The 25,004-nt window shown below is 37.1% G+C and overlaps 1 long non-coding RNA gene across 1 annotated transcript; it reads left to right on the plus strand.

Moving 5' to 3' along the window:
* Nucleotides 1-937: 937 nt before the first annotated feature.
* On the plus strand, nucleotides 938-23,771 carry LOC120103154 (uncharacterized). Its single transcript, XR_005505263.1, has 4 exons — nucleotides 938-1,124; nucleotides 14,746-14,838; nucleotides 21,452-21,579; nucleotides 21,879-23,771. It is a non-coding gene; the product is annotated as an uncharacterized LOC120103154 (long non-coding RNA).
* The last annotated feature ends 1,233 nt before the right edge of the window (nucleotides 23,772-25,004 follow it).

A 25,004-nucleotide genomic window follows, 5' to 3' on the forward strand; every position in this document is an offset into this window, starting at 1 on the left:
TGTTGCATTCTCAGTCCAGTTTCTCTTTTAAATAATTTTACAATTTCACAAGTTGTAGCCTCTGGGGCTACAACTGGATGGGACTCTCCTTTTGGGAATACTTCATTTGCCCCAGCACAGAGCAAGATATTTAACAATTACAGTATCCTTTTTTTTTTCTTTTTGGCACACACTGGCTGAATAGTTCAGCTTCTTGGAGTTATTTTCCTCCTTAACAAACTGTTTGATTGGGGTGTTAGAAAAGGACATTTTATATAACCTATTTGCCAATATTTTGCTCTTTTTCACTGTAAATCTGGCTGAGTACAGTAAATAGTAGGCATGCCAAATTCTGAATGTTCTTCTGTCACGAAATTTCCTTTTCAAACAAATTAATACATCACCATTAAGTTCAGCCTAAGTTACCAGTACACCAGCAAATGAATACAGATTCTTTCCGAAAATATAATGAATGTCCACTTGTTCTGATACTAAGGCATTCTTCCTCTTCTCTGAAACCTTATAAGCCAAGAGCTTCCACTCTCTACTTTTCTCTAAACATTCCTGAAAGCTCCCAAGAAAATGACCAATCAAATTATGGTTCTTGCCATGCTGTAATATTTGTAGGCTAGAACACTAATATCCTCTACATTCTACCACAAATACTTCCAAAAATATAAGTGTAACTAGTCAGGGTTATCAGAGAAATAATTGTATAAGTGGTATCAGTTTTATTACTTAGATCCCTTTCCCGTTACTCTGAAAAAATTATGAAAAATAGCAAAGGCTTATTTGACTCACAGTTCAAGGATATGGTTCATCGTGATTAAGGAATCACATGGTAGGAGCTTGAAGCTCCTAGCCATGTTGCATCAGCAGTTAGGACTGAGAGAACCACAAAAGTAAATGCTTGGCCAGGTTTTTCCTTTTTATGCAATCTTGAACATAAGCCCAGAGACTGATGCTACCCACTTTCATTCTGAGTCTTCCTACCCAATTAATCTTATCTATATACTTCACTACTTATCTCCTAAAGGATTTCTGATCTTGTGAAGTTGACCATCCCTATAACCAATACACCAGTCATTTGAACTTTCTGGCTATGATATTCCAAGTTTCTGACATTGAAGAAAACCAGCTAATAGGTAAGTGAGATCTCCTTGTATTATTTCTAATCAGTATGTAGAAATCATCTCACAGAATGGAACATGTTTAATTTGAACAATGTACTGTGGTTTAATTTTAAATTTTGCAGTAAAGATGCAGTATGTATATTTTGGCATGGTAAGAACCAGAATTTGATGGGTCATTTTCTTGGGAGTTTGCAGGAATGCTTAGAGAAAGGTAGAGAGTTTCAAGATAACAGTAACTATTAGGTAAATATGAATCTAAACAATATATGGATGTAGGTACTTATATTATAATTTGTACTATACAAATTTTATTATAATTATGCACATTATGCATATATTAGCATATTACTTTGATTATATAATACATCTACACAAATATTTGTATCCTCATATGATTCGCACATTTACATATGTGCAGAACACTGAGAACGCTCCTCAGCCCCCTAGCTAATTTATACTAATCCTTCAGAACAGTCATATTGACTTTTACACTTACTGTTAATAGCAGTCTATGATATCTAAATCCAAAACTTGTTAATTATTGCATCCACCTTCAGAGACTTCGATTAAATGATAGTGAGGAAGTCATTGTATAAGTGTTATTATCTAGAACATCGCATAGTGACATGACAAGATAATTTAAACCCTATGTCAACACTTTGAAAAAAAAGAAACACTGAGAATCACAATCAGTGTTTATAACATGTTAAATTTGAATAGCATTATTTTACACAATATTCTTAACACTTCCCTTTTTATTTTTGATATTTTTATACTGATATATTATGATCATGTGTGCTCCTGTTATTCTCTTTCATAATCCTCACATTTCTTCTGTTCTTTCCAACTCTTACCTGTTCTATCCAGCTCCTAAATGACCATGATGTGATATTTTAGAAGCCTCAAGACTTAATGTTCTTGAAACCTGAATATTAGACTGAGGTTCCAAAGGAAGCTATTGATTTATCCTCAAATTTTGGCATTAATTTCCATTTGGGCCCAGTAGAATTGTTTCTGGCCTCTATTATAGAAAGGTTGTTAACATTTGAGCTTTCCCTGCATAGTTCTTTAGACACATGGTATGTTAAATATCTGTAGATAATAATAAGCCAAGATTCTGAAATATTTGAGGGAATAGGAACTTGCATGTATTTAAGTTACAGTTATAGAATTAATCACTATCATTGCATCATTATTATCCAAAGCCAAGGGGAGTTACACTTGCTAAGTTTGAAAACAATAAGAGTATGTGGTGATTTATGAAAACACTAAAAATGGCTTCAGAAAAAGAGCAGTTTGTTTATTCTGGTATTTATAACACAACTTATTGTATTCATGTCATGATTTTTGAGAGGACTCCTGAGAAATGTTCCACCCAAAAGTTAGCCAATAGCTGACAGATGTCCTTACTCACAAAGGCAACATTTAAACTACTCTGAAAATTCCATGGAATTGTTTTGACTGATTTCTTGGATGTACAGTCTCTTGCAACTTCACAATTTAAGTTGTTTGAGATTTTTAAACTAATCACCCGAAGTCCTTGAGTAGCCAAGCACTAGTGCTTACTGAACATCATGTATGGACTCATCCTTACAGAGACATTGGGAAACAATTGCAGTGGATATGATTTGCTCCACTAGTAATGAATACAATCTTCTGAGTAAGTACCAAAACCCTCCAAACCACTTATAGTTATCCACCTAACTTAACCTGCATAAGTAACATCTTCACGTCATAGAGACAACCAATCAGGTTAGAAAACAAATGTCAAATGGTATTGAAACAAAGAATACTTCACAATCTCCAAATTCTAAACAAACTTTTCAATGCTGCCAGCTGTCTCTGTGAAAAAACTAAAAGGAAAATATGAAATATATGGGCCATGGCTTCTAGATGACAACAACAGCCCTAGTAAGAATCAAGTAGAATGTGAGGAAATAGGAGCAATATATTTCTAAGTGTTGAATAGTAAGTCTGTGGAACCCACAAGATTGTCTTTAAAGAATGAGGCTGGAGGACAGACACGATTACATACTTAAAATCTGACTGGATTGTGAAATTTCTCAAAACGAATATTTCTAAAGGAATTAACTAGGGGAGAAGGAAAGTGCCCGAATTAAAGAGCATGGTGCAAAGAACCTGTAGACACTCACACATTCTGTTTAACAATTAATTATGCATAGTTTGTTATTTAAAGCTAAAACTCATAGGAACTACAATGGAAATGCCAGACAATGATGTATGCAGTGAGGGCAGTGGGGAGGGGGGCCATTTTAAACCCAACTTTGCTGTTTACCCTAGAAATAAAAATTTCGATGAATGTTGTTTATTTGATAGTTGTCTGTGTCATTTCAGTATAACGACTAGAATACTAAAAAAGGGAGATTAAATGTGAGAGCATATGTTCAAAGCCCACAGAAAGCAAACAAAACCTACAGGAAACAGAGACAATTTCCAGAACACCATAAGCTTCCTTAAAACAAAGGGATGCCTAGGGAGATCACTCTACCCCAAAGAAGAGCGAACAGTCCTTCAGTTTCACTTCACCTTACTGATGTCTCTTCAGTAATAGTATTAAAGCAGGAAAAGAGCAGATAAGCACTGGGTTGGGTTTGGTATGATGGAGGTGACATCATGAATAAGGTAGGCTATCATGTGGAGGAACAGTTCCTTTTTTAAAAAATATTTTATTTATTTACATTCCAGTTGTTGCCCCCCTTAGTCCTCCCTCCCACAGTTCCTCAGTCAATTCCTCCTCCCCCTTGCCACTGAGAGGGTGCTTCCTCCACCATACCTCCCCCTTTCTTGGGGCCTCAAGGCTCTGGAGGATTAAGCACATCTTGCACTTAGGCCATACCAGGTAGACCTCTGCTACATATGTTCCAGGGGCCTCAGACCAGCCTGTGTTTGCTCCTGGTTGAGTGTCAGTCTTTGGGAGATCCTTGGGGTCTGGATAAGTTTACTCTCTAATCTGGATTGATCACTGTGTCTCTAGGATCCTAAAGCTATCCATGCAAGATTGGAGATGTTTTGGCATCTGGCCTCATGGACCAAGTAGCTACTAGTAGATTCTCAGACATTTCAGTGTGAAGATAGCATCTTTAGAATATCCATACAATATTCTTGAAGCTAATCTAATAAATACCCTTTAATTTATGGTCATCCTATCAGTCAATTATTCTAAAAAAAGATTAATATAGTCACTTTCATGACTCTTTGATCCAATTCCCATATCAATCTTAAAAAAAATGGAGTATTTGCTTTTTCTCATTTTTAAATTAAAATCTTTTTAAAATTAAAGTTAGAGCATTTTCCTTTCTCTTTCCTTCCTCCAAACCTATATACTCCCTTCTCTCTTAAATTTGTCTTTTTCTTTAGGTGTTCTCTCTCTCTCTCTCTCTCTCTCTCTCTCTCTCTCTCTCTCTCTCTCTCCCATGTGCGCGCGCACACACACACACACACACACACACACACGCACACACACACACACACACACATATATATATGTACAATCTGTTCAATCCATATCATATAGATATAAATAGATAAATAGAGAATAGATATTGATATAATTAGATGAGATAGAAATGGAGATGGGGACAAGGACCGGGACAGGGATGAGGATGGGGATGGGGACAAGGTCTGGGACAGGGATGGGGATGGATGGAGATAGAGATAGAGATGATTTCAAGGCTGATCATTTGGTATTAGGTAATTTTTGGGAGGGGCATTCCCTGGGAAAGACTTTCTTCCACTCACAGCATTCCTTTGTTGTTGTTGTTGTTATTGTTTTGTTTTGTTCTACAGTTCTTTGCCTAGGGGTGGGTACTTCAACCCTAGCCAGATGGATTTTGAATATAGCCTCTATACACCTGCATTTTTCATGTTCTAGTGTTCCATTCATTTCTAGTGCCTCTATGGTTATAAGAGAAAATTTTATATTGCCTCATTCCTCCATGTTTATAGTCATATTTTAATCCAGTTCAATTGACCTATGCCTCGGTTAAACTTAAAGTTTATATTTTCAAGTACGAATATTGTTCTTAACATACAGACATTTGGCCACTCTTAGTCAGGTTTAACTCTAAGATTCCTATTCTTTGACAGTGGCAAATTATGTGGCATTTTTTATCAATGTTTCTGGTATGCTGTGTAGCTTAATGAATGATTGCTAACAGAATAAATACAGCACATGCTTTCATTGATTATGTGAAAACTTCCTGAGGAAGGAAGATACTAAATGAATTTTGCCTTTGAGTGGTAGAGCTCTATAGAATATTCAACAAAGACATGATATTTCAATTATGATCGAAGCATGGTAATGAATCTGCCAGGTAAACACAAGCACACACACATAAATATACACACGTGTGTGTGTGTGTGTGTGTGTGTGTGCGTGTGTGTGTGTGTTTCACAATCAAGGAAAGAATGTTGGCTGCTGTACCCTTGCATAGCTTGAATCTCAGAATCCTGACTAAGAGCAATGAGGAAATGCAAAAAAGACAGACATGAGTTGTGCTTATAGACTCTCTGAAGGAGAAGCAGAAGATTAACCTCTTTATTATATGCAGTTGATAGGAACACAGGGTTATTGTCTACAGCTGAACAAGACACAGGCTTAACTCACTGTAGTTTGTACATTCTGTATGGGAGTGGTCTTCTGCTTGTAAATTTGAGAGGAAGGGAAACTATAGTGGTAATTTTCTGTGTGTACTTTTAACAAGTCCTTGGACCAGAGGAAGATGGAAGTTTTGTCAGCCCAATGAGCCTCATCTGAGGAATGCTTTGCACTCCTGTGGAGCTGAGGCACTGGTGATTAATACTGAGATGGTCTCATCTTCTTGTAATCTAACAGTTGCTACCAATCCTACACACTTCCTAGAACAATGTGGGGCAAATGTGATTTGCATCTACAAGCACCCTTGATGTAGGATTATTTCTTCCTGTATTTGTTAGAGATGCAAGAGTTCTTATTCCCAAAATAGCAAACTCATGTATGAGGGGCATGATACAGGTGTATATAATTCAGAAAACAAATTGCCTCGCTTGTTGAGGAGTATTAGCATAAGACAAGAATGTTTGAGGCATTGTTTAATCTAAAAGCCCCATTTAATCAGAATTATATGATCTGTATTCTCCTCTTCCTTGTGTTAATTCACATGACCTCTCAATTATTTCTCTCACATGCTTTAAGTGCACATCTCCTTTTCTTCATTTCACTTCCTGTTCCTTGGTTTTAACTCCACTTTCGTGATGTAAACTTTCAACACAACCCTACCACCTACCTTTTTCCACCAGTATGTTCCACTTAATCCCTTGGGGCTGGGGATACTGTGGTATTAGTGTGGTTTCAATATGTCTTCCCATAGCATATGTGTTAAAATGTTATCTCTACTTTAATGTTACTAAAAGAGTGAAAACTTGATTCTATTCCATGATGTTTATGGGTGCGGCTTTGAAGAAATAGTTAGATTACAGAATAACATCAAGGCAGAGTCCCATCATTGAGTACAGGTGTCTTAGGAGGAAGAACAGAGGACATGGCTACAGAAACACTCTCCCTGTATTCTGTTAGGAGGCTTTCTGTGGTACCTCAGGCCTACAAAATGCCTTTTGTTAGAGTCAGTACTGTGCTTGAAATATGTGAGACAAAGAAATCTCCTTTCTTTATGAAGTTATTATACCTCAAGTATTTCATTATAATAACAAATAGGGGAGAAATGCAGTGAACCCTTTAAGTGGCTTATTAATTGTTTAATATTTTCCAATTGCTTAAAAGCAATCAATATTAAGTGCTGACTCTGTAATAAACCCCACAACATGATGTCACCTCAGGTGACTCCTCTAATGCTCCTCTATTTCATTAATAAATATTCAGTAAGTATTTTGAAGCTTTTAAACCTGAATCTCTATCTTATAATTTATTACAAGAAATGATCACTTTCCTCCTTGGATTATGGCATAATATTGCATAAGCAGTGGTTTGTGTATGCATTTATTACTTAAAATAGATATTTGCCCCTGTTTACACAATACAATTCAATTTATGTGATACAGTTCAATGCATATTTGCAACTTGCAGTGATAGAGTTGATTTAACATCTCACATTAACTAGGAGAATGTGTTGATGGTAACATCTGTGCATTCTGGTTTTGTCCACTAACTCCACCTAGGTCATAAAAGTTTTATTTTATTTCAAGTGTTTTATTGTTAGTAAATCATCTGATTAAATATAACTCTCTGCCTTTAAAATTTTTCAGTGCCTAAATAAATGTACAAACAATTTCAAATGAATGAATTTAAGTTTAGAAAACAATCATGTTCAATTATGATAAAAAACTGTGTTCTGTTACTTTGGAACATGCTTACATTTTTGACTGCTTGAAAAGGTACGGATACGTGTCTGCTCACTATTACTCATCTATTAGGAGTTCATTGTTATAAATGTGGAATGTAGAGTTTAGCATTGATAAACTGTAAGCATATATTGAGTGATACCCAGGGAGAAATTGACTTACAGTGTTTCCAACTGTGCTGCTAAAAATGTGGTTTGTTTGGATGATTACTGGGGTTAGTCGTAGAAGAGCCAAGAATTCAAAGTCTTTTCTCTACTCCACATTTTCTAGCTGAGTCTACTGGGAGCTATTTGGGTCCATCCCGGGTGATGCTAACAGACTGTTTTCAAGAACTCTTTCAATCTACTTAAGAATCTTCTCTGTAGATGAGATAGATATGAAAAAACTATACCCACAAAATTATATAAACAAACATGAAATTAATGGATACTGTAAATATTTAGTTTTTAATTAAGAATCTATAACTTATTACCTCATGTAGTTTATAGATGAAACACTATAAGACCACAGAGATGAATTAATTTTTCAAAAGGCACTAACAAGAATAACAACTACTACTACAAACCCAACACGAGATACAGAGCTTAAATTCAGTAAAACTTCAGTTGCATTTGATTCATTTTCTTAATAGGTCCTGCTTCTAGTCCATTCTCAACCCTAGTGTTTACCTAATCTGAGAAATGTGTAGAAAATAGTCCTACATGTTTGTGACTGAGAGACAATAAAAATGATCATCTGTAAAGAAAGGAATTTTGACTTGTAACTCGTAGAACATTAGTCAGATAGTTGACTGGAGTGTCCTCATCCCTGCATCTTCTGGAAGGATTGGGCCATTGTGGAATTTTAGAAGCAGTGAACTTACATATGAATCATGTTGTAGGAACCTGGAACTTGAATAGCGATTTTGACAAAAAGCCTAGTACAAAATTCTATTTTAAAATCTACTGTAAATATTGTTTCATCTATCATTCAGATCTTTAAAAACAATAGTACTTTACAGGAAGATATTCACCACAGATATCAAGTGGTTTTCTGCTAGGATCTACCACTTATATGGGTTGTAAAAATAATTATCTAAATTCCACCTACAAATGGTTCATTCATTCAGAGTATTAAATCACACATTCTTTGAAACTGTGCATTAAGTAACTTTGTTCATGGATATTACTGTAAATGATCCCTGGATCATTTCACACACCTCTTCCCAAAATAGATGTGAATGATCCTCTTGCTCAAGAAACTTTAGATGGCACATGATGTTTTGCTTGCTCAGGATATGTTCTGATACAGAGTAATATAGGATTCGATTTGCAAGAAGTATGAATAGAGGAGCAGTGAATGTCAAGAGAGAGAAAGGATGGAGGAATAAATAGTTTATCCTGAGGAATTTGATAGCAGTTCTCTTTCTTTATCAAACTAAAGGTGCGAAGGATGGTGGTAGCATTCTGTGGTATTCTCAAGCGCTGTGTGTTAGCAGAGAGAAACCTATAAACTAAAGAGGTACTAAAGCCTGAAGCCTGGATGTCACATTGTGATAGTTATGTGTTGTCACTTCAATATCTTCTAGAATCACCAGCTAAATGGACCTCTGAGCATGCACTGGAAGATTATCTTGATGACATTAATTTTAAAGTAGGAAAACTCACCCACTGTGGGTGATGCTATGCCCTGGGCAGAAGATGTTGCACTGTATAAATTTGAGAAAGGTGGTGAGTTAAGGCTTGAGAGTCCAAGTGATACCCTGAATATTGACCAATAGAGAAGAATAAAATGTTGCAATTATTATCTTTCAAAATCCGAACAAACGTTTCCATATAGAGAATCTAACTTCTCACAAAAACAAAAAAAAATAGTAAGTAGACCAAACTTGAAGTTCAAAAGAGGATTAAGTGTCTTCTGGCCAACAGGAATGGAGATAACTTCTTATAAATTGTAGTTCCTTGTAGCTTCTTTCAGAGGAGCAACCCTTTTGTTTCTTTTGAGGATGTCTCATTCTGTGGTCTAGGCAGGGAGACTGGACTGGCCTTAACTAATTGTGATCCTCATAGCTCCACTCCCCAAGTACTAGGATATGGGTTTGTTGGGAACAGAGGGCTGTAAGATCCAGCTTGTGTTTAAACAACATGACACTAATATAGATATCCTGATGAATCAGCTAAAACAGAGCTGACACTGAACATCTGGAGGGCTATGAATCAGCACAAAATGGCTGACAACGGATGTCTAAGAACCCCCCAAACATAAATAGCAATGTAATCTGTTGTGTAACTATTCCAGGAAGAGGGTTTTCTATGTGACTGTATAAATACAGCTTTGAAGCCTAGGAACAGAGCCTGCTCATGTATCAGTCTGTAAATCTGTGTGCCTTTGCCCACCACTTGTGTGTGATGCCTTGTGCCTAGGTGCCTGCCAGTGTCCATCTAACTGAGCAGCTTCAACCGAAAGTGAACAAAGTGCTAGTCTTTACGTCCTTGAGCTCTCTTCAGCTGTCTACCCCCACATGAATCTCAGTGTTTCCTCGTATGTGAACACAGACAAACATGCTCAGCTTGACTGAATTTTACTGTTAATGGAAGGATATAATTGGAGAACTTAAGATATACCTAAGTAGTAGAGCATTTGCTTAGCATGCACTATGACTACATTCAATTTCCAGTAATACAGAAAGACACACAAAAACAGTAAGACAAAAAGACTGAAAGGAGGGAACAAAGGAAGGAGGCATGGGGAAAGAGGTGGAGAAAGAGAAAGGAGGAGAGAAACATACAGTGAGAGTGTGGTGGATAATGAGAGAGAGAACAGTGAGAGAGAAATACATTTTAACACAAGAGGGTTAGGCTGCTTCAGGCTTCAGGGGGAAAGAAGGCAACCTGGGTATTTTCTGGACACTGTGGAATTCTGAAATCTGATGAGTGGATGTTTGCTTTTACATTGCCTCCATTTCTCTCTGCCTCTCCAACATGAATAATTGTCAGAGTTTCACTAGGCTGAAGTATATTCCAGGGAAATTGAATCTGCAGTTTTGCAGAATTTCACAATGCCTTTTGCAGTTCTATGTCAAATTGTTTGTTTAAATCTAATTTATTCTACCTTCTGGGTCCTGGATGTCCTATCAGCTGAAATATTTATACCATTGCTCCCTTGGGAGTTATGTGCTTCCCTCATTCTATGAAAAAAATGTGCTGACCAACTCTATCTATATGAGTATTTTTTATTATTTTAATTACCTGAGTGTCTGTGGAAGAAAATCGACTTTTCTGGTTTATTTTCTCCTTGACTATTTCTTATTTCACTTTCATTGCCCTCCTTTACCAATAAAACTCTCATACTGACCACTAAGAATTTTTTGGAGACCATTTGAAGTTGCATTCCCCAGGTATTATCCTGCCTTTTGAAAGGCTTATGAGGATCACATACATAAATAAACAGAATTTGTTATACCCTGAAAAAATACCTCAACCTCACTGGACACTAGAAACCTGAAAGGGAAGCCTAATTATGTTCTTTCTCTGACCCAATTCTTATTTCTGAGTTCGTACCTAAACATAAGTGCATAATTATTACACATGGCATTCTGTTCCTAGTTCGCTCCTTCTTTGAACCCATTCTTTCATGCCAGGCAATTGCTAAATACCCACTGTACTGTCAACAAGTAAGCAATGCAGGGGCTTCCCTTACCTCAGAAAGAAGGAAACTTTAACAGGCCATGCTATTTTCCTTCAAGAAATTATGAATGGTACAGCAGTAAAAGGGAATAGTCAAGTCAAGTGAGTAAGACAGTAAACTGTCATAGATTGTACTAGTAGCTCAGTAGATAAGAGGTCCAGCTAGGAGTTAAACACCTGAAGGAGACATTTTTTTTAATCTTCTTTCCACATTACTGTGGCCACACATGCTGGTATTTTAGACAAGTTCAATCATCTCTTACTCTTCATCATTTGGTAGGATTCCCTCCTAAGTTGAAAGAAGTGGTCCATATAAATTGCTCACACACCAGCTGACACTTGCTAATATCTCAACACACACTATTGCACATCTTTAGCTTTGCTAGTTTTAGGATTACCATCCCAATCAATATTGTATATTTTATCCCATCTCCTTCAGTCAGTATATTTGTGTCAGTATATATTAAGATTTTTCTGGAATACAAGCCCAATTCTTACTCCTCTTTCCACCTATCTTTCCCTGATACTCAATCCATCCTTCCTCTTTTCCTACTACTTTATTTCTACAGTTGGAACTCTACCATAGATGAGACCCAGGAACTTGATAAACTATAATATTTTAAAAACTGTATATTCTGGTGTTTTTTTCCACAGCAAAAAGCATTTTTTCTTATAAAATGTTCATTTAGAAGCACATTGTGGTATGTTCTACATTTGTGGTAAAAGTAAGAAAAATATAGAATAAACAAAAATTGATAACATGCATCACTCAGCTATCTTACTCGGGTTGCTCTAGTTACTCTGATGTATAGTTTTCAGTTGTCAGCTTGACACAACATAGAATCACCTGGGAAGAGTTTCTGAAGGAGGTGTTGACTAGATTGTTTTGAGCTATGGATGTGTCTCTGGAGAAATGTTTAAGTTAATTGATGTGCGAAGACCCAGCATAGTGTGGGTGGCACCATTCCCCAGGCAGAGTTTCCTGAGTAGGAAAATTGAGCTGAGCACTAGTCAGCAAGCTGGCATTTTTGAAAGCGTCCATGCATTCATTCCTCTCTATTATTGACTATGAATGTGATGTTATTGTTTCTGCCTGACTTCTCCCACAACAATTGACTTTAACCTAGAATTATAAGCTGAAATAAACCCCTCTGTCCTCTAAGTTACTTTCTGTCAGAGTATTTTATCACAGCAAGAGAAGTAAAACACAGACAGTTACTATTTCTCCATTTTCTCATATTTCCATTTCCAAAATGCAATATCAAAAATCAGTGTTCATTGTCCAAATAAGCATATTGTTCTAACACCCCCCCATTTTCTTCCAACTCTACCTATTTATATATACCTTTTACTGAGATGTAGACTCGTATAGTCCTTTCATAACACACGTCACAATTTGTTCCTGTTTGGAATGATATAATATCATAAAAGTTTTGATGGCAAGGAGTAATAGCAAGCTTACACTAGTTTAAAACCCTCAGTGGTGACTTGATTTGTGTTTTAGACACTAGTCGGTAAATATCAGACCTGTTTTTTTTTTTTTTTGGTTTTTTGTTTGTTTGTTTGTTTGTTTTTGTTACTCTTTTGGTTTGCCTCCAAATTTATATTTTGTTCTCTAACTCATTTCCCCACATTATGGGAAATGGTTCAGAAAGTCCTAGGAAACCTGTCACTGTGCTAGAGACACCATGGCCAGAGACACAATCAGATTAGATTGCTTACATTTGTAGTTGGTTGTAGTTGGTTATGTCGTTCCTCTTTTATCATAGTTTACCTATCAACCCTTGACTACTTACTGGGTCTGCACAGAAATCAGGAATGAGTTGCCTAGAACTGGAGTTTAAACCTACCTCTAAAACAACCCATAGAAAGATGAGGCGTTCCTTTATTCTGGCCGTTTTGGTGGAATTGGAAGTATGAGTTAAAGGATTTCTAGCCAAAGACACGAGTCATTATTAAGCAGGGCAATGAGTGCTGGTAAGGCAAATGACAGCATCCTTCACTCTGAGGATGTCATCCAAGGACTGTCACTTTGAGGATGTCATCCAAGACTGGTCACAAAGCTAGTTCCAACCTAAAGTTCAAATTTTCCATCATTGCTTTTCTTACATTACTCTTGTCAGACTGAATTAACTGCTCAAAATTTCCATTTCAGTGGTTTTGTTCCAAACTAACTTTGTTGTTGCTGTTGTTGCCATTGCTGCTGGGGCTGTTGCTGTTCTTGTTGTTGTGTTGGAACACCAGGCTTCTGCTTCTCATGTCTCCTAAACCATTTACTTTCTCAAAGTAAAGAAAACATGTCTGGTCACATAGACTAAATGTTATCTTCTTATTGAGAAGATGAGTGCAAATCAGTAAAGTTCAATCATTTGAACTAGATTTATATTTTGGATCTGTCTTTCAGTAGTAGTGCATCTATGTATCTATGTATCTGTGATTGTATGTATGTATGTATGTATGTATGTATGTATGTATGTATGTATCTATCTATCTATCTATCTATCTATCTATCTATCTATCTATCATCTAACTCTATCTCAAGATCTCTGCTTCCCTCTCCTTCCTTTTCTTCCTTTCAGCAAGACTCAATAAACTTACACTGTTTCTCCTTAGGTTGACAATGTTGTTCTTTTCTAAATACCAAAAATTTCTGACATAGATTTTTGAACCGAAACTTTGGCAAATTTGTGCAGATACTTATGTTATTAGAGAATTATTCACAGAAGAAGCGAATAATCTGGAAATTATTACAAAAGTGCATCAAAATGAATGCAGGAAGTCTAGAAAGTTCATTATTCATTATAACCGTGCCATTAAGGATTACATATTTTCTGTCATCTGTCTTGCTGTATAATCCCATTTACATTTTTCAGGATGTCATATGTAGATAAAATTATTTCATGTTTTTATTTACATATATTATAATCATACAGATAAATCATGTGCCTTTCTTTTAATATTTAGTTGTATGGGCACCTAAATTCCTTGACACATAAGCAGTAAATGTGGGTTGTCTTCATCTTTTAAGATTATAGCAGTCACATAAACAGTGTGTGCACACTGCTGCTTGTACAAGTTACCCTGATGTACCTTTGAAACATGCCTTCTAGAGTGTTTTCATGGGTTCAACATCATCTTGCTCAGTCGATACTCCACACATGTGTACAGGCAGTTTTGGAAATCCCTACTACACAAAGACCATCATTCACATTGGCCAAGATATCATTATCATCAATACCAAGATACTCATTAAGTAGCATGTAATCTAGGCCCAAGTTCAGTCTCTTGAAAATGGTTCTTTTCAAGAAGTATGACTTTAACAAAATTATGATAGACCAGTGAAGATGCTATCTAGGAAGTTCCTCATGCTCGACAATTGTGTCATTGCAGACATTGTAAATCATGGGCTCATTGACAAATTCCTAACCTTGCTGTTCGTCTTTAGGCACACTGTCTAGAATATTCTATTTTCTGGACAAAATGATGCACCAAATAGGCATCACCGAAATGAAAGTACATTACATCATAACATTACTAACAAGTTATGCTCGCTTTGGAAGCTTCCATCATTTTTATGTGTTTTGAAATTTTGTATTCTAATCCCCTTTTAGAATAAATATGCATGTAAAGAAATGGTTTCATGAAGGCATTGAAAAACCAAATTATGGCATGGAATATGAATTACAACTTTGGAACATGTAATGGTAAGTACAGTTATTTTTATGTTGACTTCAAATATTAATGAATGATGAATATTTTCAATCAGGCTTTTAATGATATAAAAATTCATATGACTTTAAGTATCTTTCCTTTTGTAGAGAACAGTACTTTTGAGCAGCATGAAGGTTACCAGTGATTATACCAAGAAAGTAATGCATAAAATGTGATTTAGAGGCCTGGAATGATGGCTCGGTGGTTAAGAGCACTAGCTGCTCTTCCAGAGGACACAGGTCAATCTCCAGCACCCAGATGCTGCCTCCCAGTTGCCTGTTATGTTAGTTCCTCAGTGGTCTGCCATCCTTGCCTTCAGAGACACTGCATGCATGTGGTACACAGACATAACTGAGGTAAAACATCAAAACACACACACACACACACACACACACACACATTCTGGGTTTAGGCTGTAACATCTTGAAGGGAAATGCATCTCTGTCTGGTACATAGATTTTTATTTGATAAATGTTAAGGAAATGATGTAAAAATTACCACTTGGCCTACACTGTTGTAATAATTATTGTAAGAATCAGTTGATCCTCCAATTTGGAATGATGGGAAGCAGGTTAGTTGAATAGTTTCAGTCTCAACCCATATGATAATTACTAATTACAAATAGAAAAACTGCTATTACATACAGAAATATGAGCCAAGGGACACCTAGAAGCTACCAAATATGTATGTAATTGGAGTACCCAAAGGAGAGTGAAGTTGGAGGGATAAAAAAAAGTATTGGAAGAAATAATGACATAATTATCCATATTTGATGGAAATAATAAGCCAGATATCCAAGAAACACAATTCATTCCCAACACAGAGAACATGAAGCAAACCACAAAGGTACAAGATAATCAGATCTCTTAAAGTAGCACTAAATATTAGGATAAAATAAGACAGGACAAACTATGCATTCAAAATCAGCAATGAGGATATTGTGAGAAGCCAGCAGGAAAGAAAGTACTGGGAGAACAAAAATTGAACATTGACAGAGAACAGAGAGAAAGGAAGCAGTGAAAACCACAAGCAGGCCAATCTGGAATTGTGTAACCTAGAAACACATACTAAAATTATATCAAAATGAAGAGTTAACTTTATAAAATGACTTTCCCCATTTCCCAGCTCTAGAAAGAAATGTGCTGAGTGTCTCAAGAAAGCAAGATGGTGAGAGAACTCAGGGTAGATAATAGTGAGTGCAGAATTTTGAACATATGCGGAGGTTGGCTATTAATTTTTAAGTCAAATGTTAGACTGTAGATTTTTCCAAACTTGATTTATATATCCTATATAACTATAGTCAAACCCTACCAAGGATTTCTGTGAAAATGAGCATGATGTTTCTGAAATTCTTCTGAGATGCATAGGGTCTCCGACAGTCAAAATAAATGTTCAACATATAATGCTAGCTAGCATAAAGGAAAATTTGATATTAGAATTTATTTTAAAAGTTGACATCTTTGAGGTAATGGGTTTCAAGATGCACATGCTCTTGATACTTTGTCTCAGAGTTCACTTATTTTTTAGCTCATGTGATCCAGGGACAAGAGAACATCTGTTTCTCTTCAGAAGTGTCTGCAGAAGCAGATGACTGTTACAAAGTTACTGTCTGTGTTCCAAACACATATAACCTTGTTCTAGAACTGCTTGTCCTAAAAATATGCTTTATTCGGTTTACTTTTTAATTATTCAGAGGAATACTAACAAACATTATAGGAGTCTTCAAAATATATAGAGATATGTAGATATAAACTTAGCTAGATGAAAAGGTAGATAGATAAATGATAGATGATAGGTAGATAGATATGTAGATGGTAGATAGATAGATAGATAGATAGATAGATAGATAGATAGAGATAAGCAGACAGATAAGGCACAGTCAATGGATGACAGACATAACAAATAATAGGTGCTAGCCATTACAGACATTGATTCAAAGTATGTCGACATGTGCAGGGAGAATTATAACTTTTCAGATCTGTATAAGGATTCAGGTATCCCAGTTCTACAGTTCTTAGGAACTATCAATACTGCTTGCAAACTTAGAATTTGCATATCAACTCAAAATCTCACCAATTATTCCCTAGAAATAGTATAAAATAAGAGTTCTTCTGGCTTTTTTCATGTTATAGTGGTAAAAGTTGTGTCTTTTATGCCTTTCAAAACTTTTTCCTTCATGAATTATCGATATTCAAGCTTTCCCTTGCTTCTTCTGGATGTTAGCATAATTCAAATCCATCTAAGCAGTCACAACATACAAATTTAAAAATAATCTTGCTATAAACAAAGCTAATCTATTTCAGTGCCACAAAGAATTCTGACATGCTGCTGTAGTTTGTGACCTGATGTCACGAACATAAATTCATGGAACTATCTCCTAAAAAGAAGGAATAGAATAAAAAATAAATGTGAATATTTTCTTTTATTGTGATCGCTCCAGGTTTCGGATGTAACTGTATGGTTCCTGCCAATTTCAGAAGGCTATAATAAGAATCAAAGTAGACCAAATCTAAAATAATAAAGGAGTAGATCATTTTTTCTTGGATTAAAAACTATATAATATGGAACCTGCATTTGGAAAATGCAGTTCTGAATTTGAATCTGAGCCCTACACTTCCCAACTTAAAAAAAAAATCTGCCAATCCTTTCCCATTTTCTTGGCCTCTCTGCTTATTTCTGTAAGAGAAGGATCACTACAGTAATGTCACAGGGTTGACATGAGGGTAAAATGACACAATCAATATTAAATTCCCCATTCAGGACAGGACACCTGGTTGTGTTTCAGTCAAACATGTTCCTTCTCCATTAGTGGAACAAGGGACTGAGAGGCTGCTGGACATCAGGAGTAAAGAGAAGGCTGTTAACAGTGGAACATAACAATTTATAAATTTCTTATTTCACAACAAGCCCTGCGACATTCATCGTCCATGGAAATACACAAGTGCCGAGACTGGGGCTGGTTCTCAGCCAGAGTCCAAGGCAAATGCACCTGAATGACTAACGTGCACTGTGTGATTCAGCAGTCCCTGACTGCAATCTGGGCCCATCTGCTGAGCAGAACTACACAGCCCAGGGAGGGCCAGTGACGGGTGCAGACCTCTTAGGAAGAGGGAGTTCTGCTTATTCTTAAGCTGTGTTAGGAGAAAGGCCTATAACCATTATTAGTCAGGCTGCATAAGAGTCCAGCAAGTTTTTCTGTTAAAAAAAGGGGGGGTCCCATTTTAGCAGAAAGGAAGCCTCATTCCAGCCAGGGTACAAGAGATTTTCCCCAGACCTCATAGACAGATTCTGTGCTGGCTTCTTCTATGTTAACACCCACAATCTATAATCATCTGAGAGGAGGGTACCTCAACTGAAAAAAAATAATACCTCCATAAGATGTGGGTGTAGGCAATAATGAAGAACATTTTCTTAATTCATGATGGACAAGGGAAAGCCCAGTCCAGTTCCAGGCTGGTGGTAGCAAGTTCTTTAAGCAAGCAGGCTTAGCAAGTCATGAGGAGCAAACCAGTAAGCAAAACCTCTCAATGACCTCTATATCAGCTCCTGCTTCCTACCCTGTTTGAGGTCCTGTCCTGACTTCCTTCGGTGATCAACAGTAGTGTGGAAGTGCTTGCTAAATAAACCCTTTCCACATACACTTTTCTTTGGTAATGGTGCTCCATTGCCTCAATGGAAACCCTAAGTAAGACAGACCCCAAAGCTCTCCTTTCTTAACCATTTCCTTTCGGGACAGTGCAGGGTGTTTGCTGAGCTACTTGGTCTTGATGTTAGAGAAGAGGATGGTGTTATGTCTCCTAGTCTTCCAAACACCGCTGCAAAGTCTCACATACTGGTGGGTTCCCGAACACAAACAGTTAGACCTTGGTTGCTAAACTACTTCCTGTGTCTTTTTTCTGTCCTGATCTTCTGAACATACAATAATCAAGCTAGACGATGATGAGAATATGTCCTGCCTTTCACGTACATCATCTCACTGGATTCTGTGAACCATGTATAAACCTTGTTCATGCTGAAATTAGAAGCTAGCCTGAAATTTGGGTCTCCAGGCGGGCACACCTCCACAGCTTCTCTTTCTTCAGTTTCAGAGGGATGTAAACCTCTAGTGCATAAGGTTCCCTTTCAAAACAAACTCAAAAAATGCAATCCTGTTATGAGTGCTAACAGTGAAGATAGAACTGTGGCACACAGCAGATCACCAGTAAGAATGAGAGAGTAAAGGAAACAATGAGACAATCATGAGAGTACCAGAGTCCAGCTGCACAGAACCCATGTCAAAAGCATCGGTGGATATACACATTTGTAATCCTAACTGAGGTAGGGAAATGATAGGTAGATGTCAGTACTTCCTATCCCCCAGTCTATGCAAGAAATGAATCCAAAACTCCCTCTCTAAGTATGTGATTGAATGTGATTGAGAAAATAAGCAAAGTTGACTACTAGCTTACACAGACAAGGAGTGGGGGTTGTATAAGTTTATACAAAGTAAAAATCACTTGTCTACAGTATCCTAGATAATAAATGGCATATCAGAGATTCAGAGACAAGGATGGAAACTTGACAAGGTGTTTATTTAGTGTTTGTCATAAAATTAACATAATAATACAGGGACTTTCCATAGAATGATAATTATAGCTTCAAATACTGCATGAGGCGAGCTTCCTGCAAGTCACTCTGTCCACGAAGTCAACATCCTCCTTGTGGATTTCTCTGTCGTGAATCTATCCAGGTATGGATCTGAAATGTACACATACTCATTTCAGATAGGACGTAGCTGACTCCTCTGTGGTTATTAAAACACCATGAGGTTAAATTGCTGAAGTGGTTCTATTCTGTTATGCCTTTGAAAAATGTAGGTCATTTTTCAGTGTATACTTTTATGCGCTTGGTTTGCTGTGGTAGCTGATGGAATTGACTTTTGATCGAATTGAGATGATTTTATAAATGATGGTATCCAGAATAAAGGTAAAGTGGTATTAGAAGAAGTTTTTGAAAATGTGGATGTTCTTCTAGGAAACAATTGTTTACCAGGCATCCAGCTAAAGCCAGTGTCTCTGTTTTGGGAGGATCTTCTTTGTAGGCAAGGATGCATCAAAGATTCACCAAAGCAGCAGTTGCCTCGTGTCCCCACCACACAGCCTTTACTCAAAGGTGGTCCAATATTGCTTTTGCAATTCATCTTCTTACCAGTTTTATCCTGGATTCCTAGACAAGGACAAGATTAATGAATGTATTTCAGTTTTTGACAAAAGAAAGTGATAAAACGGATTGATCACATTCATTTGTTTAAAGATTATTTTTATTGCCTTTTATTGTGTTTGTGTGATGGCACATGTTTGTGTAGGCCAGAGGTTCTGGATCCACTAGAGCTGGAGTTAGAAGTGATTGCCTGATAGGAGTGCTAGGAACTGATCTCGGGCTCCTGAAGCACTCTCCACTCTTAAATGCCTAGCCATCTCTCTGGTCCCAAAAATGAATGAGTTTTATTTTTTATGAATGTATTTTATTAATTGTTTTATTTATTTACATTCTAGCTGTTGTCCCTTTCTGCCCACCCTCCACCTAGTTCCTCATGCCATTCCCCTCCCCACTGACTAAAAGACTATGTTCCCCCTCTCCCCACATCCTGGGTATCCCCCTCTTACTGGGGCCTTAAGTCTCTCCAGAGTTAGGCACATCTGTTTCCACCGACACCAGACCTCTGTTGTATATGAAAAAGAAGTGGGATGCCCAGACATGCCCTATGGATGCTACCTAGTTGATGGCTGAGTCTCTGGGATCTCCCAGGGGTCCAGGTTAGTTGAAAATGCTAGTATTCCTATGGGGTCTTCTTCCCCTTCAGCTCCTTCAATGCTTCCCCTAATTCCTCCATAGGTGTCCTGATCTCAGTCCACTGATTTGGTGTAAGCATCTGTTTCAGTCAGCTGCTGGTAGAACTGCTCAAAGGACAGCCATGCTAGGCTCCTGTCTGCAAAATTCAAGATGTCCTCATTTTTAATAAAGGAACAGTATTCCATTGCTGTACTGGCTGGTTTGATGTGTCAACTTGAAACAAGCTGTAGTTATCACAGAAAAAGGAGCCTCTATTTAGAAAATGCCTCCATGAGATCCAGCTGTAAGGCATTTTCTTAATTAGTGATCAATGGGGGATGGCCCCTTGTGTGTGGTACCATCCCTGGACTGGTAGTCTTGGGTTCTATAAGAAAGCAAGCTGAGCAAGCCAGGGGAAGTAACATCTTTCCATGGCCTCTGCATCAGCTCCTGCTTCCTGCCCTGTGTGCGCTTCAGTCTGACTTCCTTTGGTGATAAACAGCAATGTGAAAATATAAGCTAAATAAACCATTTTGTCTCTAACTTGCTTCTTGGTCATGATGTTTGTGCAGGAATAGAAACCCTGAATAAGACAACTGTGTAAATGAACCACATTTTCTGTATCCATTCTTCAGTTGAGGGATGTCTGGGTGGTTTCCAACTATTAACATAGTGGAGCATGTATCCTTGTGGTTTGATAGAGCACTTTTTAGGAATATGCCCAAGAGTGGTATGACTAGGTCTTCAGGTAGAAATATTTCCAATTTCCTAAGGAATTTCCTGATTGATTTTCAGAGTGGTTATACTAGTTTGCAATCCCACCAGCAATAGAAGAGTGTTCTTCTTTCTCCACATAAAGAATGAGTTCTTAAGCACATGTCTTGGAACTTGCTGGAATAGATGGATGGCGACCTGGAAAAAGGGTATGTTTGGAAAGCCGTCAACTATGGTTCTTGTCCAAGCTCAGATCCCTCTTCATTGGTAATTCCTAACTCACTTAGAGACTCATTTTTCCTGTTTCTAAAAATGAAGGTATTTGGTACAACTCTTTTGGGGAAGATTTTGAGAAACTATTCTACAGCTAAATATCTGATCTAGCAATTCTATTAAATATAAATCAACAGACTCAAGTGAACATGTCTGTGTAGGTGGTATCTTAAGAGAATTTCTATAATAAAAAATATTTCTGTTTTTGTTTTTGTTTTTTTTCCAATGTGGAAAGGTGTAATGAGAGAAGAGTAGAAGAGGAGACGAGGAGAGTCCAGCCATGAGCATGTGGAGTGAAGAGGGAAGGGGAATGGTGAGAGAAGGGACAAAGGCGAAGAGGGGAAAAGGTGAAGAGCAAGGAGTAAGAAAGCCTGTTTTTGTTTTTAAAACTGTTTCTCTGTATAGAATTGTCTGGCTGTTCTAGAACTTACTCTCTGTAGATCAGACTGTCCTTAAACTCAGCAATCTTCCTGTCTCTGTCCCCCCACAAGTGCTGTGATTAAAGGCATATGCCACTATACCTGGCTAAAAATATATTCTTGAAACCTAGAAATGTCCCATGTGTGCATCAGCCCAAAAATATATAATACAAACCCAATAGAGTGTTATATAAAAAAGGTAATGAGCACACAAAAAATTACATAGCACAATATTGAAAAATACCTAATGAATAAAACATTCCATAGTATATTTTTTATTTATAAATAGTCCATCAATTGACAAAACCAATGTACAATGAGAAAAAAATGTTTTGGAATTAGATAGATGTGAGCTCTAATCTTGGTCTTGCAAATATAAAATTAAGGAGTTTGGGACAAGTTGATTGCCTCACAAATTTCAGGGTCTCTATATGGTATTTAAAGCATCCAGTATATCTTTCCTTTAAAGCACATAGAATACAGTGAATCATGCTACTGGTGTTGCAAACTCTGACATCCAGTTTTCCTTTTGATCTTTGTTATTAAGGATCAGAAGACATTCCTAAGTTTATTTCTGTTTGTTTATATTTTTTCACTTTTACATACATTTTGGTTTTTGTATGCTTGTTTGCTCTATGCCTCTTCCACACTTTCTGTTCTCCTCTTTCTCTCCCTTCTTTCCATTTCCATATACTTCTCTCCATATTTCCATCTTGTCCCTGCCTTGATCTTAATTTTGGCTTGTCAAGACTTCACTCGGATACAACACCAAAAAGCTCATTCAGTACTAAAAGAAGTTGATGAATTTTCCTCACAACATCTCCCATCTGGGTCTCTCTTCTCATTTCCACACCTATGGCTATGGATCAAGTCCACCATTATAGTGTACACACATGTGTATTAGAGGTGAGTTCATTCCTGAGTTCAAACCACAGCTATGTTAGGAGAGAAATAATAGCTTGTGAGAAAAGCATTGCTTTAATCTGAATAAATAATTATTTGATTATTCTGATGTTTGGGTTTGTTTGCCATGCATATATAAACTGCAGCCACATCAATCCATATCTCCTGAGTCAACTGCCTCACAATCATAGCACAGGACTCCAAGATTTCATGATTATCCAGCCCATACAATCCTAATGGTTACAAGTATTGTCTTCCATATTTTCCGTTTTCCTCTAGTTTGATAGCTTTTCTCTTTAGAGATCGTTTTTTAAGAGTGCACAATGCCTCAGTACTCCTTAGTTTAAGTACTTCTAAGAACTGCTCAATGTACTTGGAATAATTTGAAGTTCTAAATATCACCCACCAGGACTGCCAGGATCCTTTCTTCCAGCATCTACCTGACACTGTCCTCTCCCTTCACTACAGTGGCCTTTTTTGTGCTTCTCAAATACTACACTTTCATCCATCTCCAGATTTTCTCAGTCTAAGTCTTTATCAGAATACTCTCCCAGATTTCTTAGATAGAGCTTCCTCAGAATATTCTAATCTAAGTATCATATCTGGAGATACTTCCTAAGATTAGTCTGGCTAAAGTAACTTTTGCCACACCCTAGGTTCCAACATCATTCTATTTTTTTGTTACAACATTCAGCATTGGCTCACTAATCTGTTATACTTTGTTGTTTATATGCTTTCTAGAGTCACATGTTGACAGTATTATTGGATAGTATGTTGTGATTTCAGTAGCTTTCAATCCTCAGTGCTCATCCTCAAAGTTAAATGCAATACGTCCATAATTCTTCCAAAAGAAGCACAGTATTCTTTAATAAAAGAATGTAACCTTCATGTCTCCTTCTCCTCTAATATAATCAAGTGCACTGACATTCTCTTGATTGGTATACTAGTAAGATTTTTGTGATGTTCACCAAATTAACATACTTAGAAAAGGAAACCTTAGTTGAGTAATTGCAACCAATGCCTTGGTCTGTGGTCATATCTATGGGAGCTTTCTTATTTAACAATTGATGTAGGGTACCCAGTTCATTGAAGGCAGTGCCAACCTTCAGAAATGCTCTTGGTTTATGGAAGCAAACCAACTGAGCAAGCCATGTGGAACAACCTGGTAAACAGCTCTCCTCCCATGTTCTTTATTTCAGTTCCTATCTTTCTGTTCTTACCTTGAATTCCAGCCCTGGCTTCCTTCAGCAATGGATTGTGACCTGCGAGTTGTGAGACAGAATAAACTCTTTCCTTCCTGGGACAGTTTTGCTCAGCATTTTATCATGGCAACAGAAAAGCAAGCTAGCATACTCTGTCTAGCCATTGTCTGATGGTGGAAACTATAATACAAATTTCTCCTCTTTTCCTCATCATCATATGATCTGAGAAGTAACTTCCCTACAAAGGAGTAATGTTCAGCATCTTCTGTAAGATTGTAAAATGAATGCAGATACTTCTAACAACAAGCTTCGTAGATTCAGTTTGGTGCTTTGATCTGCAGACAATACACAGAACTGCCATGCACATGAACAAGTATGTGTGAATACCCTTTAATGCTATTTAGTGTGATATTTATTGAACAGTTATTCTGCAAACATACACTTAAGCAAAGCCTGACATCATCATCCCTCAAAGATATTCCCCCTCCCTACGAAGCCAGGGTACCTTGGGAAAAAAAGAAGAGAATAAAAACATATCAAAAGAGATTGACAGTGAAATGTAACATAAATATTTTGGAATTTGATCTGTGGTTTAACACATAGTAGCTGTTCGACATTGACAGATGATTTAACCTCCTTAGCTGTAATTTTCTCAGTAGTGGGACACTTAACACCTGTTCTCTTCTTTGCTTGCTTGTTGTTGTAGAATGTAAATGAGCTTACAAAATCCTTAAGTATTCAGAGAATGTCAGGTCTTGTCATCAACCATAAGTCACTGCAATTATGGTCTTTGCTTGGGATGCAGTGAAGCGAAGGAGCAAGGTCGCTTTGGTGCTC

The sequence above is a fragment of the Rattus norvegicus genome, chromosome 5 (genome assembly GCF_036323735.1).
Source record: "Rattus norvegicus strain BN/NHsdMcwi chromosome 5, GRCr8, whole genome shotgun sequence".
Classification (NCBI taxonomy): Eukaryota; Metazoa; Chordata; class Mammalia; order Rodentia; family Muridae; genus Rattus; species Rattus norvegicus.